This window comes from Nesoenas mayeri (assembly GCF_963082525.1).
Source record: "Nesoenas mayeri genome assembly, chromosome: 26".
Lineage (NCBI taxonomy): Eukaryota > Metazoa > Chordata > Aves > Columbiformes > Columbidae > Nesoenas > Nesoenas mayeri.
The window spans coordinates 2,575,616-2,590,076 of NC_137552.1; positions in this window are offsets into that span (position 1 = coordinate 2,575,616).

Consider the following 14,461-nt stretch of genomic DNA (forward strand, 5'->3'; position numbering starts at 1 on the left):
GACACTTGTCTGCTAATAAAATAAAAGCCAAACAAAATACGGTATTTTGTGAGCTTCAAGCGTTCTCTTGTTGTCAGTATTTGTTGCTGTTCTACCCGTGTGACAATAGGAGTGACTGTGACATGGCAGCGGGTGCCAGGCCATTATCATACAGTGAGCAGAACTGCTTTTGCTGCATGCTGCAGTCGCACCAGGGGTTTAAAAGACTTCAACCTTTCCCCCCCAAAAAAGGGAAAATCCCAGTGGGTGACTGCTGGTACCTTGGATGGGGTGCGATTTATCACAGGCAACCTGGTGTCAGAGCAAATCCAGTTATTGGAGCAGTGTAATTCCCCCTGAAATTTTACCTCCACACCAACAGCCACTTAAAATAGTCAGAGAAGTCTCTTCCAGCACAAAAGTGCCTGCTGTAAAGGGATCCTCAGGACGTGAGGACACTATGGTTGCCTTTGATGCTGATAACTTTGAGGATCAGGGACATGGTATCTCTCTGAATCACCTTCATTTTGCTACAAGGAGTGTTAAATGCGAAAAGCCGTGTTCACCGTGATCATCCATTGGGGGCACAGAGCAGAGCCAGCCCTCGAGGGTGAGCAGCACAAATACACCCAAGTCTCACACTGGAGAAAATCTCAACACCAGCCGTCTGTGACATTTCTTCACTTGGCATTGACATCCCAGGTGCTTTGGAAGCCCGTCCCTGCCCACAGCGGGGGATTAGACATCTGAAATCTCGCTCGTATTTTGTTTGCGGAGCTCTCATTTAAATTGCCGCAGCTCGTGAGCACATGTCAGTGTCATTGCCGGGGGCTAACGGGTGGCAGGTTGGTTGTACGTTGGGTATTTTTAGCTTTTAGACGCTCAGAGGATGGGAAAACAGGCAGCTGGGCTGGCTTCCAGTGGGATGGGGATGAAAATTCCCCCAGGGATATTTTCTCCTTGGAGAAAAATTACCTCCTCAGAGGATTTGTTTGCTATGAAAAGATTTTAAATAAACTTCAGCTGAAAGTTTGCACTGAAAATTACATCCTCAAACTTCAGTCCCTGATGGTGGAGCAGCAGGATTCTGGGATTCTCTGCTGGGCTCCAGACTCTGATGACAAGAGTCAGTATAGCAAAAAGCCCCTCTAAGTTCTGCAGTTGTTCAGCCTGGAGAAGAGAAGCTCCGGGAGACCTTATTGTGGCCTTTCTGTACTTAAAAGGGACCAATAAGAAACACGGGAGAGCTTGGCCACTCATCCTCATTGTCGTCTGGTGGTGCAGAAGTGGTGCAATCTAGATGGAGGTTTATGATCACAGCATTACTTAGGAGGACTTGATTGCATCAGCGGATTTGCCACTGAAGAGGTGCTTTGATTGTTTGTATGTGTGTTTTTTCTTAATGGGAAGTGATGAACTGAAATGTTCCTATTAGATGTATGCTCCCTGGCTGCATGCAGCAGCAGAGACCTCTGCAACCAGGTCCATGATGTGTTCAATTTGGTGACCTTGGCAGTGTCCTTACACTGCAGAGTTTAGAGAGGTTGTTCTTTATGTGCACCACAAAAATCCCCTTGTTTCAGAGCATATTCTGCCCTCATTCAATAAGTGCTTCCTTTAGTTTTCTTGGTTTGTGCCAGGAAGCCAAATGCACAGGGCGGGACAGATCGCAGGTGATGTGAATTAGCCTTGCACCATTGACATCACCTGGGTAACTCTGATTTATTGCATCCAAGTCGGTGGCTTTAGAGGATTGTGGGGAGGAAAGCACGCGAAAGAATTAAAATTAAAGGTGAGTGCAGCAGTTTAAATGAGAAAATGCTGCTGAACATTTCAGCTGAACAACCTCCAGACTTTATTGCCAAGGCAGGTAAATAAAACACAACCTTATGCTATAAAGACCCCAATCCCCATCACCTGTGTGTTGTAAAGCAGCTCTGGATCCACAGGAGGGTGTTTACATCTAAATGACTGTTAAATGGAGATGGAAGATTTTGCAGCTGCAAGATTTTGGTGAACCTTTGCAGCTTTTTCTCTTGCTAAATCAGGAGGGAAACATTCCTTATGAGTTGAGTCCCAGCAGCAGGAATGCAGGTGAACTGGAGTGGAGTGCGTTCAGGGCTGTGGGTGTCAGTTTTGCTGGGGAGCAGCCTGATGGATGGACCTAAAATCTCTCTTGTTTCAAATCTCTTTTAACCCACTTGGTTTTTTAGGGAGTTGTCACTGCTGCATGCTCTCGTGAGGACTTCTCCACCAGCTCCTGTTCCTGCCATTCCTCCGCAGCCGTGCAAAACACTGGCAGAGCTGGAGGGAGAAGCTGTGGTGTGAAACTAATGTGAGAGAAGCCAGGGAGAGCGTGGAGGTTACGCATGGATGGAGAAACACAGGCAAAGCAGGAGAGGCTGAATGGAGACTTGTCTGTGCTGGTTGGTTTGGTCAACTTGCTCTTTTTCTGCCTCGGTTCCTGGTGTCACCCTGGGGCAACTCCTGAAGCAGAGTGGCTCTGCAGAGCCTGAGGATGAGGATGGTGCTGCCAAACTCCCCTTGTTCAGAGCCTATTGGGGAGTTACAGGATTAAATCAGGTGGATTGGGTCACTTGATCCACAGCATCTGCTCCTTCCTTTGGAGTGTCTGACATGGTTCCCTCTTAGCTCAGGTACAGCCCTTTAGGCAACCAGGAGGAGGTGCTCATTACTGCCAATTAGAATAGAATCACAGGATGGTTTGTGTTGAAGGGACATTAAAGCTCCCCCAGTGCCCCCCCTGCCATGAGCAGGGACATCTTCACCAGCTCAGGTTGCTCAGAGCCCCGTCCAGCCTGGCCTGGGATGTCTCCAGGGATGGTTCAGCCACCACCTCTCTGGCCAACCTGGGCCAGGCTCTCACCACCCTTATTGTAAAAAATTGTGTCCACCCCCAGGCATCTCACCCTGCTTGGGCAGCACTCATGTTTCGACTGGTAGAGCAGCTCTGGGCAGGATGTATGGACTCCATGGGTCACCGGTCCTCTACATGGCTCCAGGGCCAAGTGGGGAGCAGGTTTCAGGCCGCTTCTTTCAGCTGCACAGCCCATCACCCCTCTCTCATGCTTGGCTTGTGATTCATGAGCATCTCCCTGCTCCCCTCCTCCCTGCTGCTTTGTTACCGCCACCAAACTATTTCCATGCATATTTGATTGATGTCAAACACAGGCTCAGGATCTTTCTGTTCCTGCTTCTCACCATTTCCAGCAAGAGAAGAAAGATTGATCTTGTCAGCCTGAGTTATTACCCTGATGCCTGAAGGCCTATTGACACAGGGAAGGGGATGCTGTTGTCATCTGCGAGTGTCTCCATTGCCATCAGAGATGCTCCTGCATCACCTTCCTCCAGCAAACCCAGGTTACAACAACTGCCACAGCCACACGGGCAGCTTGAACTTGGCCCTGGGACTTAGCAGGTGGCTGAGCCATGACAGTGTCCCTGCTCGGGGCAGGGGGGGTTGGACTAGATGAGGTTTGAAGGTCCCTTCCAACCCAAGCCATTCTGCGATTCTGCGATCTGGTTCCCCCTTATACTCAGTCAAGATGTGGCTGGGTCACCTTGCCACAAGCCCTTGGGGGCACCAAGTACTTTCCTGATCTCCCCAACATCGACAGACTGCACAAGCTGTGGCACAGCTATTATTAAAGACTGGGCCTAACCTCTACACAAGCCTTTGCTTTGACACCAGAGACAAGAGTGTTCCTATTTTAGAAAACTCTGGCTTTCTATCAGAAGAAATAGCTGAACCCTGGTCCCTCTTGGCCACTTCTGTGCCCATCCCTTGGCGGCAGCTGAGCAGGATCCATTTGCTAAAGCAGACAGCGACGGCTCGTGTCAATTAGCCTGCAAGGCAATAAAATTGGGTAGGAGCCAGGCTAGGCAGGGATTTAGCTGAGATTAGCTGTGTTAACAAAATACTTAATTCAGACCTGCAGCAAATTCCCTCTGGCTGCAATTGCTGGAGGCAGCCAGAACGGAGCAGGAGCATCGGCTGTCGGAGCCTGACCAGGGCTGACTCTGGTTTTTGAACCCAGCCGGCGGTTTTGAGAGGTTTTTGAGCAAAGACAGCTCTCATTTCAGTGCTGCTTCCCGCTGCTAATGTTGTTCTGGGTAAAGGAGAATTGAGCCCATGGATGAAGCCTTAAGCAGGGCAGACAAACTGCTCCCCATGCAGAGGAACAGGGGACTGGAAAGCCCCTGGGGTGACAGATAAGGCGATTGGAAGGGCTGGTAGGTGATCCAACCTCAAACCAGCAAATTCTTACTGAATAAGGAGGAGAGGAAGGTTTTCAGAAGCATTCAGTTGATTTTGGAGCAGAGCACTGGGAACTGGAGCCCTTTTCAGAGGCAAATCCCACAGCTTTGAAATCAGTTCCCACTGAAGTTCCCAGAATATTGGGAAATAAGCCAAAGCAGCTGTTTGGAGTCGAACACCTGCACATGTGATTCTTTCGATGTAGCTCATCTGTAGGAAGGTATTTTTGAGCGATTGTTTAAAATCGCACATCCCTTCAGGTGCTGGGCTCTAACACCTCTTCACATGGACCAGGGGATGGCTCTGGACCATCATACAAGGGTTCAACACCCCAAACCCTGTCCTGGTGGCAAAGGCATCCCTGTCTGCTTCCCACCACAGCTTCCATATGGATTTTAAATGCCTATATCTATAGATGCTCAGCAATTCTCCCCTCCCAGAAGTTCCCGTCCTGCCACGGCTGTGAGCGTGGTAGAAGATGCACCCTGTAGACAGAGGTGATGGATGCACAATGCCCTCCCAGACCACATCTGCTCCAGGACTTGTTAAAAATAAATCTTGACTGAAAACCTCCAAAACTAAGAAGAGTTTCGAGATTTTAAAATATTCCTTGGAAAGACTTGTGTGATTTTGTTTCCAGGCCAAAACGTCTTAGGTTTTCAGCAACTGAAAGCTTTGCCAATAAAATAATGCTTGGGGTTTTGATCTTCCAGTGAGAAAGGGAAACAAGAAAGAAATAGATACTTTATTAAAGAAGAAAACAGTAATCAATCCCCAAATGCTTCTCAAGAAAGTCGAAGAGCATTTGATGAGCCCTGACTAATTTTTTCCCTTTGTTGTAGGAAAGAGATGATGAACAAAACAGAGAGACATCATCAGCCTGGCCAGGGCATCAAAGGATATTGTATTCATTTACGTTGTACATTAATATTATTGAACTGTTGAAAAAAATCCTGCTCCTTTGGGTAAAATAAGCAGTGCAGATGCTTTTTAAAGTGCATTTCTTTGGCAAGAAAGGCTATTGAGTGGAGCGGGAAGAGCACGCGGAGCAGTGGGTATCGGGGACAGATACAGAGAATATCAGCCAAACTCCAAAGTCCACATTAATAAAAGCTCATACGTATATACAGATGACAAGTATTGATTTTGCTTTGCAAGCTGCGTGCTTTGCCCTGGTTAATGAAATGCAGCCCCTTCTTCAGAGAGAAGTCGGCAGCACGGTGTTGCCGCTAAGGTTGAACTGGGTGGGAAAATAACATTCCACCGAGAGGAAAACGCAGCTGGTCTGCCCAGGTCTGTACCCGCTGGAAAATGTCTGTTTGGGACTGGAAATATGAATTCCGATGGAAGTATTTTGTGTTATGAGCAGTGCTGGCACACACCAGGGTGTATAGGGCTTCTGGTGGAATTTGTCAGGCTTCCTTAAAACCCAGAATGACTTTTTTCTCCTTCAAGCTTGAAATATCTTGTTGTGATATTTCAAAATTGCATGATGTAGATGTCTCCTGGGATGCTGGTTTGGGTGGAAATTTGCTTCCAAAGCCATATATATATATATATATATATATATATAGGTATGCCTTTGCCACCAGGACAGGGTTTGGGGTACTGAACCCTTGTATGATGGTCCAGAGCCATCCTCTGGTCCATATATATATATATATATCTCTAGATATATATATATCTAGATAGATAGATATATATATCTAGATATATATATATCTATATATAGATAGATAGATAGATATATAGATATATATAGGTAGCTGCTCTCATTTACTGAGCAATTCCTAACCCTAAAACAAAACCAGTGCTGGGAGAGGTGGGAGAGAGAAGTGCTTGATGCTGTCTGTGTCATTTGTGTCTGCCCTGGTTTTGTTAAAAACAAGTTTCTCTTTCAGTGAATTTGCCTGTCAGCTAAAGTCTTCATATTAACTGCATTTTCCTGGAGAACCAGACACATGTTTTGGCAAACCTAGCAATGGAATGCAAACTTATTGATAAACATGGATGGACATCTCGCGAGAGGGGCAACAAGAAACCAGTGACCAAGAGACTGACCAACTGTGTATAACATCCCATTCACGTGAATACTTCATATAAAAGTGGGAGATCACGAGGATCTCGTCCCTTTTTGCCTTTTCCCTTCTGCTTATGGCCAACATTAGGAGAGGACCTTGCTAGTCTTCCCTGCGAACTGAGGCCAGTGACAGACTGAATCCAGCTCCGCTTGGCTGCAGAGTCCAGTCCAGGACTCTGGGTTCCAGCTCTGCAGTTGCTGAGACTTTCAAGATTGGTTTTGTGTATTTTGTATTATTTTCTCTATTCTTATTAGTAGCATTAGTAAAACATTGTTAATGTTTCCAACTCTCTTCTCTCTGTCCTTCTTTCCCTCCCGATCGCCTGTCCTGAGTGGGAAGGGGGGAGAGGGAGGGGCAAAAGGGGGAAGTGGGGTCGGAGAGGGGGTTAAAAATACATCTGCCAGGGTTTTATTGTCACCCCGCAATCTAACCATCGACAGTGTCCCAAAAGCACTGCCTGCACGCCTTCCTGCCGAGCATCGGGTGCCTTCAGGGCCACTGTGCAGGGACAGCTGAGATGACAAACGCTGCTGCAGCTGCCTGCCATCCCATTAGGATTCCTCTCACGCCGTGCAATCACCCTCTCCAAACGCGGTGAGAGCCCAGCCGGGGTTTTCTCTGCAATTCCTCTGCAGCACGGGAGCGGTTGCGGCGAGCGGCACCGGCACGCTTGGCTTGCTGCGGCACCCGCGGCGGCGCAGAGCTGCTCGCTGCAGGAAGGTCGCAAAGAACAATATGTGTTTGATGAAGAAGCCACCTGCCCTGTTTTAACAGCCCGGGTGATTGTGTTGCTCCTGCTTGTGATTTGCCAGGATGCATCCTGACCTTAATTGCCTCGGGAAGAACCTTGTTCAGTCTCTTCCTTGGTGCATCTTTGCCTTGGTCCAACAGCTCCAGTGGGTTTTAGCCCATCTGCTAAGCAGGCTCTCCAGTTATCTGAAAATGTTTCCTCTAAATCCAGTATTTTTCCTCCTTCCCAAATTTTAGTTTCTTGAACACTTTGGTTCCTGCACAGCATCCTAGGGACAGAGTTGAGGGTCTTTGGAGAACAGCATTGCTTTGGTGGGCTGATAATGGCATCTAAACAAGCAACAGATATCCCCTGAGTGACCTGCCCCTCATTAGCGCAGTGCTACGGGTGTTTAAACATGCTTAAACTCATCCCAAACCCCGAGAGGGTGACTCAGTCACTTGAGACTGGATTTCCAAGCTGGGCATCCTGACACCCAGGCGCTTCCCACTCCCATGCTGTGCTGCTGCAGAGATGTTACTCCTGCTCGTTTATCACACCATCAAGGCAAGAGGCATTAATTACCCTCCAGCAAGGGGGAGAAGGGCACAGAGCACATGGGGAAGGAGCCTGCGTGTCCATCCTGCTCACTGCTTGCTTAGCACTGGGCTGTGATGCTCCCCGGGAAGATAAGCCATGGCTGGGGCCATGTGAAGTTTCCAGTTCAGTTTTCATGTGCCGGAGGCAGGGAACCGGAGGGATGGGTATTAGCGAGTCACTGTGAAGCACGGGGAGCACAGGGACAGACATCAGGAGCGAGAACGTGGTGTAAAACCCAGCCCCAGAGCACCCGAGCAGCCCCTGAGCTGGGTCAATGCTTTCCCCAGCTCCAGTTTGCTCCTTCCAAGCAGGAATAACCCACTTCCAACCCTCTTGCCACACATACGGGGTATCCCCAGGGTGGATCTGCTGCCTGTGGTCCCGCCTGGGGAGCTGGTGGCCTGGGACAAGGGCAAGACAGGACAGACCTTTTAGCAGGGTCTGTTATGACAGGACAAGGAGGAATGGTTTGAAAGTAAAGGAGGGAGATTCAGGCTGGACATGAGGAAGGAATTGTTGTCCCTGAGGGTGGTGAGAGCCTGGCCCAGGTTGGCCAGAGAGGTGGTGGCTGAACCATCCCTGGAGACACCCCAGGCCAGGCTGGACGGGGCTCTGAGCACCCTGAGCTGCTGAAGATGTCCCTGTCATGGCAGGGGGGCACTGGATGAGTCTATTCTATAATTCTATGAATGCCCCAGCAGTGGCCCAGCAATACTGGTGGCAAGCGCTTGAGATCCAGAGGTCCACCTCCTCTCGTGGTCCCTGGCTGCTTCATTTGCTTCCTCCCCCTTTTCTGCATTGACACAAATCACAAAGAACTGGTCCTCACCTGCCCTTTCCAGCACACGGTGTTGGTGACGTGGCTGTCCCAGCTCAGAGGACACAAAGACTTTGGGGTTTGCCTGCTGAGTGTGGCCAAGCTCTGATCACAAGCTGTCAGGGCTCGTGGCTCAGTCCCAAAGGATTGTGTCTGGCTGCCAGAGACTGTTAGCATCTCCCTGCTTCCAGAAGAGCTTTGGCTTTGGTTGGGATGAAACCAGCCTTCAGCAGAGCAGAGGATCCAGCCGTGTTGCATCTAGGAGGGTCTCCTGTCCTGTGCGTGCAGCTCCAGGGATGCTGAGTGACGTCTTGGAGGCTGGATGAGATCCTTCTTGTAGCAGCATGACTTCAATGGGGTGGTTGGAGTGCCCCAAAGAGCTGGTAGTTCCAGAGGAGCCTGTGGGTGTGTGAAATATGGGATAAAAAGGGGAATCATGGGCTAAGCGCTTGCAGCGTTCCTGATTGCAGAGTTGTTGGTGCAGCAGGAGCCAGGAACCTGGAGGAACACAAGCAAGGAAACCTCAGCCTGAGGAGCACAGGTATATAAAATATGCTGCAAATGCAGCAGTAGGATCTCAGTACAAGCCAGGAAAAAGCACTGTGACTGTACCTGCTGATTAGAAAGGAAAAAACAAGATCAGATATTCAGGCAAAACTTTGTATTATAGGCTAGAATGATTCCATCCTTATCGAAGTTTGACCTGTGCTGCATCGCTAACCAAACGCTGTGGTAATAGAAATGCTTATGATTCTAATGAAAATTATTTGGATGGCTAATGGGAGCTCTATTTTAATGCAATTATATGGTTAAGATGTGCTTAGAGACCACAGATTTACTAAGCAGATAAAATAGCCCTTTTTTTTTTGTGTACGATGGGAAATGACTCGTTCCACAGGGATCTTTCTGGCTGCTGCCCTTGTACCAGGTGGTGCTAATGGAAACTCATCTGATTACTAGCAATGAAAATCCAGCAAGCTGAAACCAAGCAAACTCACACTCAGAGACAGGGAGATGAGCTGGGCCACCACAGCTTGTCACCAGCATGCCCTGCTAGAACAGGAACTGGATGCCACCCAGCCTAGTCAAGAGCAGGCCATGACCATGATTTTGGGGCAGCATCCAACTCATGTTGATGTGTCCGTTGCAGGTACAGCCTTGAATTACCTGCTACATCCCCTCCCTGCTTCACTGGTGCTGCTGGGACTGCTGGTCCCTTGCTGCAACAATTGGGAGATACCACCACATGCTTTTTCCCACTCACCCACAGCATCTCCAGGGATAGTTGGGATCACCAGACAGGGTCCTGCATTTCTGATTCATGTCCTTAGGGTGGTTTAGACCCAGCTCATGAATTATAAACCAGATCTAAGTGCATCCCACCACCTCCCAGAGCAGCATCAGGTGCTCCCAGCATGATTGACTCCACCTGGATGCTTGTCCCCAGCTCATTAACAAAACTCTCATTAGGTGCTGCATATCAGTGGCAGGGAGACATTTAACCCCTTCTCTCCTTGGTGTTAGCCCTTGCACAAAAAAAACACCCTGAAGATGAGCCAAACCCACATATTTTAATTCAGATCAGCCTACAAATGCTTCATCCGTCTCTTTCATCCTCTGGAGGCAAGTTGTTTGCTTAAATGCTAAAGTCTGGTTGGTTTGGGTTTTGTTTGTTTGTTTCTTGTGTGGTTTTTAATTATGTATTTTCTTTTCTTTTCAAGGTGTGATTCCTGCCCCTACAATTTCTCACCTGTAATTCTCATGTTTTTCTATTTCTTTTTCCAAAAGCAGTAGCCTGGTGTGCTCTGTGATAGCAAGGAACAAAGCATAGCCCTGTCCCCAGGGATTTTCTCTGATGAAAGCTGCATTTCAGGCACGTTACACTGAAATTGCGTGGAGAGATTTGAAGGCCCTGACATAACCCAAAACATCTCAAATCCCAGTCTGGCAAAACAAGACGCGAGTCAAGCACCACTGGAGAGGAGCAAGCGCAGAGCCAGTGCCGTAGAAATCGAGGAAAATCTATGCAAAATGGGTAGCAATTAAATGAGAATTATCCGGGTTGTGAGAGGAGAAAATTTCTTCTTTCAAACGCTCTTGATTATAGAGCTGAAACAGCTCAGAGCTCCCATGGCTTATCACCGGTGTGAACAGATGAAGAGGCTGTTAATCAAGACTGTCAGGAGCTTTCCCAAAGCCAAACATCCTCGCTAGAGCGAGGGCTTGGCAGGGACCTTCGCTTTGCTGCAGCTTTGTCTGCTCAACTATTAATCAAAACCACGCTGTCTGGAGAAGGTTTGTTGGTTTGTCCAGTAAAGAGCTGCGGATTTCACATTAGCGACCAGAAAGATGGAGTGGGATGGAGATGGACCCTCCGCAGCCTGTCCCCATCCTGCATTGCCCTTCTCCCTCCACGTCCTTGACACCCCGAAAAGCCAACGGTGTCTGCTGTCGGCACCGCGGTGCAGCAGTTGAACAGGGTATTTTGTCAGACTGTCTCACCAAAAGCCAAGCCTTGACGTGGGTTGACAACCTGCCAAGATGGGCTGGTGGCCAGGGAATGGCAGGGGGTGGGTACATGTGTGATTCCTCTCCCTGTCCATCCTCACCCCCCTGGCACGGCAAACAGATGGACCATCACCTCTGACGTCTGCACAGCCCTGGGGAATAGAAGGTTTTGAGCCAGGACTTGCGTTCAGCCAAGGTCAGACCTGGTCCTATAACCCCCTAAAAGGATGGACCCTGGCTCTGGGGAGGCATGAGGAAGGAATTGTTGTCCCTGAGGGTGGTGAGAGCCTGGCCCAGGTTGGCCAGAGAGGTGGTGGCTGAACCATCCCTGGAGACATCCCAGGCCAGGCTGGACGGGGCTCTGAGCACCCTGAGCTGGTGCAGATGTCCCTGCTCATGGCATGGGGGGCACTGGGGGAGCTGGGAATGTCCCTTCAACCCCAAATAATCTGTGATTCTACGAAGGGGCTGAAACACCTCTCATCACCTCCTCTAAGCTGCTCTGGGGGCTTGCAGCAAAGACAGAGGGTGGAAAATTGCTTTGCATTGCAGCTGAAGCAAGGAGCACATGCGGGTGCACACAAAAACCAACCCGTCCTGCTCTCGGAGAGGTGACCACCAGCTGTCACTTCTCACCGTGCTCAGATAAACTCCAAAATAGCTGTTGTGCAGCGCTCAGCAGCTGAGCTGCAGCTGCCTTCTGTGTCAATTACACACGCTAACACCACAGCGCTAATTGCATTAATAGGAGACTAATCGCACACCTAACGGATATAAGCGGGAGCTAATTACCCAACAGTGACACCGTGCTCTGCGCAGAGCTGTCTGTCTCGGCAAAGCATAGCCATTCCCAGAGCATCCCGATGACAATTTTGGGGTCCCTGGGGTCACTTCTGCTCCTAACCCCCAGCAGGAATAGCTCCCTCGTGCCTCACCAGAGTCTTCCTGGGGGTCCTGCATTGCTATGAGATGTATTTAGCTGTTTGCACCCTCCCAAGAGCACCTACAAGCAGAGGGTCTCTGTGTATCCAGGGCACCCATGATGAAGCGTGTTGCCAGTGTCCATTGGGATCCTAGAATCATAGAATTGCAGAATATTTTGGGTTGGAAGGGACCTTCAAAACTCATCAGGCCCAACCTGACAGCAGGTCTCAGACCCAGATAATGGGGGCTGGAGGATGCTCTGCAGCAGAGGCGAGCAGGCAAAGCCCAGCATCTCCTTATGCAATACACTGCAAATCCATGCCTCAGTTTCCCCTACTAGTTGGAGGCTCAGTGGCAGACTGGAGTCGCCTAAAAGCAAGTGACTCTTGTTCGTGGGACCAACCCATCGCTCCTCCTTGCAGGTAACCACCTCCAGCACATTGTGTAATGCACACATCTCTGCTGCCTTCAGCACGGCCACACTTGCATCTCAGATTGTTAATTTTCCTCCAAACTGGAAAAATACAGCCCTTTGAAAATTTCATGAGGGTGGCAGAGAGCCGCCTGTCCCTTGCCGCCACGTGCTTTTGAAAGGCATTTAGCTGTGAGCACAGTGACAAATGTCAGCTGGAGGCTCGCGCAGGGGAGAGAGCAGCGAGGGAGAGGGCAGCGGAATTAAAGGATGAAATATTTATTTGGGGGTTTGGCAGCGCTGGAAGGATAACACAGCACAGGCGAGAGGCACCTTGGGGCAGACGGTGCTGAGAGCCACAAATGAACCCATTGGGCTCTAAACTGCCACAAGATTTCCTCCCCCTACCCACCTCCCACCCCTCCCAGGACTGACACCAGCCTGGGGAGGTACAGAGAGGGTTAAACATCCAGGAGTGGCCCAAAGCTGTGGAAAACCAGCCAGAAATATGGTGTCTGAGCCAGGGTGGAGGAAGGAGAACGATAGCCCAGCTCAGCTTTAAATACAAACTATAACCCCTCCAACTGATGGACATAATGCATAATGCCCATGGTGATGGAGCAGGAATTGGGAGGGCCTGGCAAGCTCCGTTGCAGGTTTCACATGTTAATCAAATGAAAAAGCTGAATTAAATTCCACGTCTGTGTGCTGGAGAGGTTCATGTGATTCTACTGGCCTGGGATGTCCCAGAGCATCATGAGGTCCCATCCACTGAGTCCCCCTTTGCCTCTCCCAGCCCCAAGAGGTGCCAGGGTAACACCAAGGGTTAATGCCAGATTATCTCAAGAGGCTACAACCTTGTCAAGAGCACAGGATTGGCAGGTCATTAATCTTGGAATTACTTGATAACTTTAAATACAATCATGTAATCAGCAGGAACCTGTAATTATTATTTATGTGCACGGTGCTTACCAAATTACAGCGCTCTCCAAGGCTCTGCGTGATGAACAAATTAATTCTGCAGCGGAAGAGCTTGACCAGAAAGAGATGTTTGTGTCTGAATTTCGCTCGTAAACATTGATATATGAAATGAAATTCGGGTTTAATTGGCCCTCCCTCCTGCTGCGAAGCACATCGTGTTTTTATTCTGGCTCAACTCGGCTGGTGAGAGGGAACATCAGGAAAAACTCAGAGGAGTTTCTCTAATACTGATGGTACTCATGTGGGAGACCCGCACGGGGTGTTCTTCACCTCCGTTAAATGAGATGGAGTTGATATCATCACGGAGAACCTGGATCCCACCTCCATGCTGAGGGTATGTGGACTTGGGGCACAAAGAGATAACAAGCCACCAGCTGCCCCTGGGATGCTGAACCTGAGGGAAAGTGGGGTTGTCTTCTCCAAAATATAAACATGTCCCCAAAGTCCTTGTGTGAGGAATTGAGATAATTTTAATCAAACAAGGCTGAGAATACACACACCTCTCTGGAAAGCAAAATCGTGTCAGTTAGAGCAGACCACCAAGAGAAGGAAAAAAACCAGTGATGCAAACACAGATGCTTCTGTTTGGGTTTCTTTCTTTAGTTTTTCAATTTCCATCTTCTTTCCCACCAAAAAAAAATGACCCCACTCTAGAAAAGTCCGAATTGAACATGTAGCACATCACTTTTTGGTAACATCACTTGTACGCACAATGAAAAAGCTCCCTGGGGCATTTCCCCTTCTCTGTAGGCAGCAGATCTTTATTAGCTCCCATTAAAGCACCCAGCAGATAAATCAGACTGACCCACGGTGGGGACACACAGATCTACTCCTTTCAGAGCACCAACGCCTCCCAAAAGCATCTTTAAAGTCAGGAGCTGCCAGTTTTCCCATTGCATAAATCTGGGGGTCTTTTTCTCACCCATATATTGGATAAGGGGAAGTTTTCGGGACTGTTGGTGATGGATGAGCTTATACAAAGACTAAAACCTGCCCCCGTGCAGGGTACGGTCCTTGTTGTGGTCGCTCTGTCATATTGGGAGTGGCTGCTGCTCCCAGCACGTTATTGGAGTCAATGGGGTATTTCTGGTTTGGGCTGCACAAGAGACATGCAGGTAGGAAACCTCAATGGGAGGGAAACTGGAGGAAT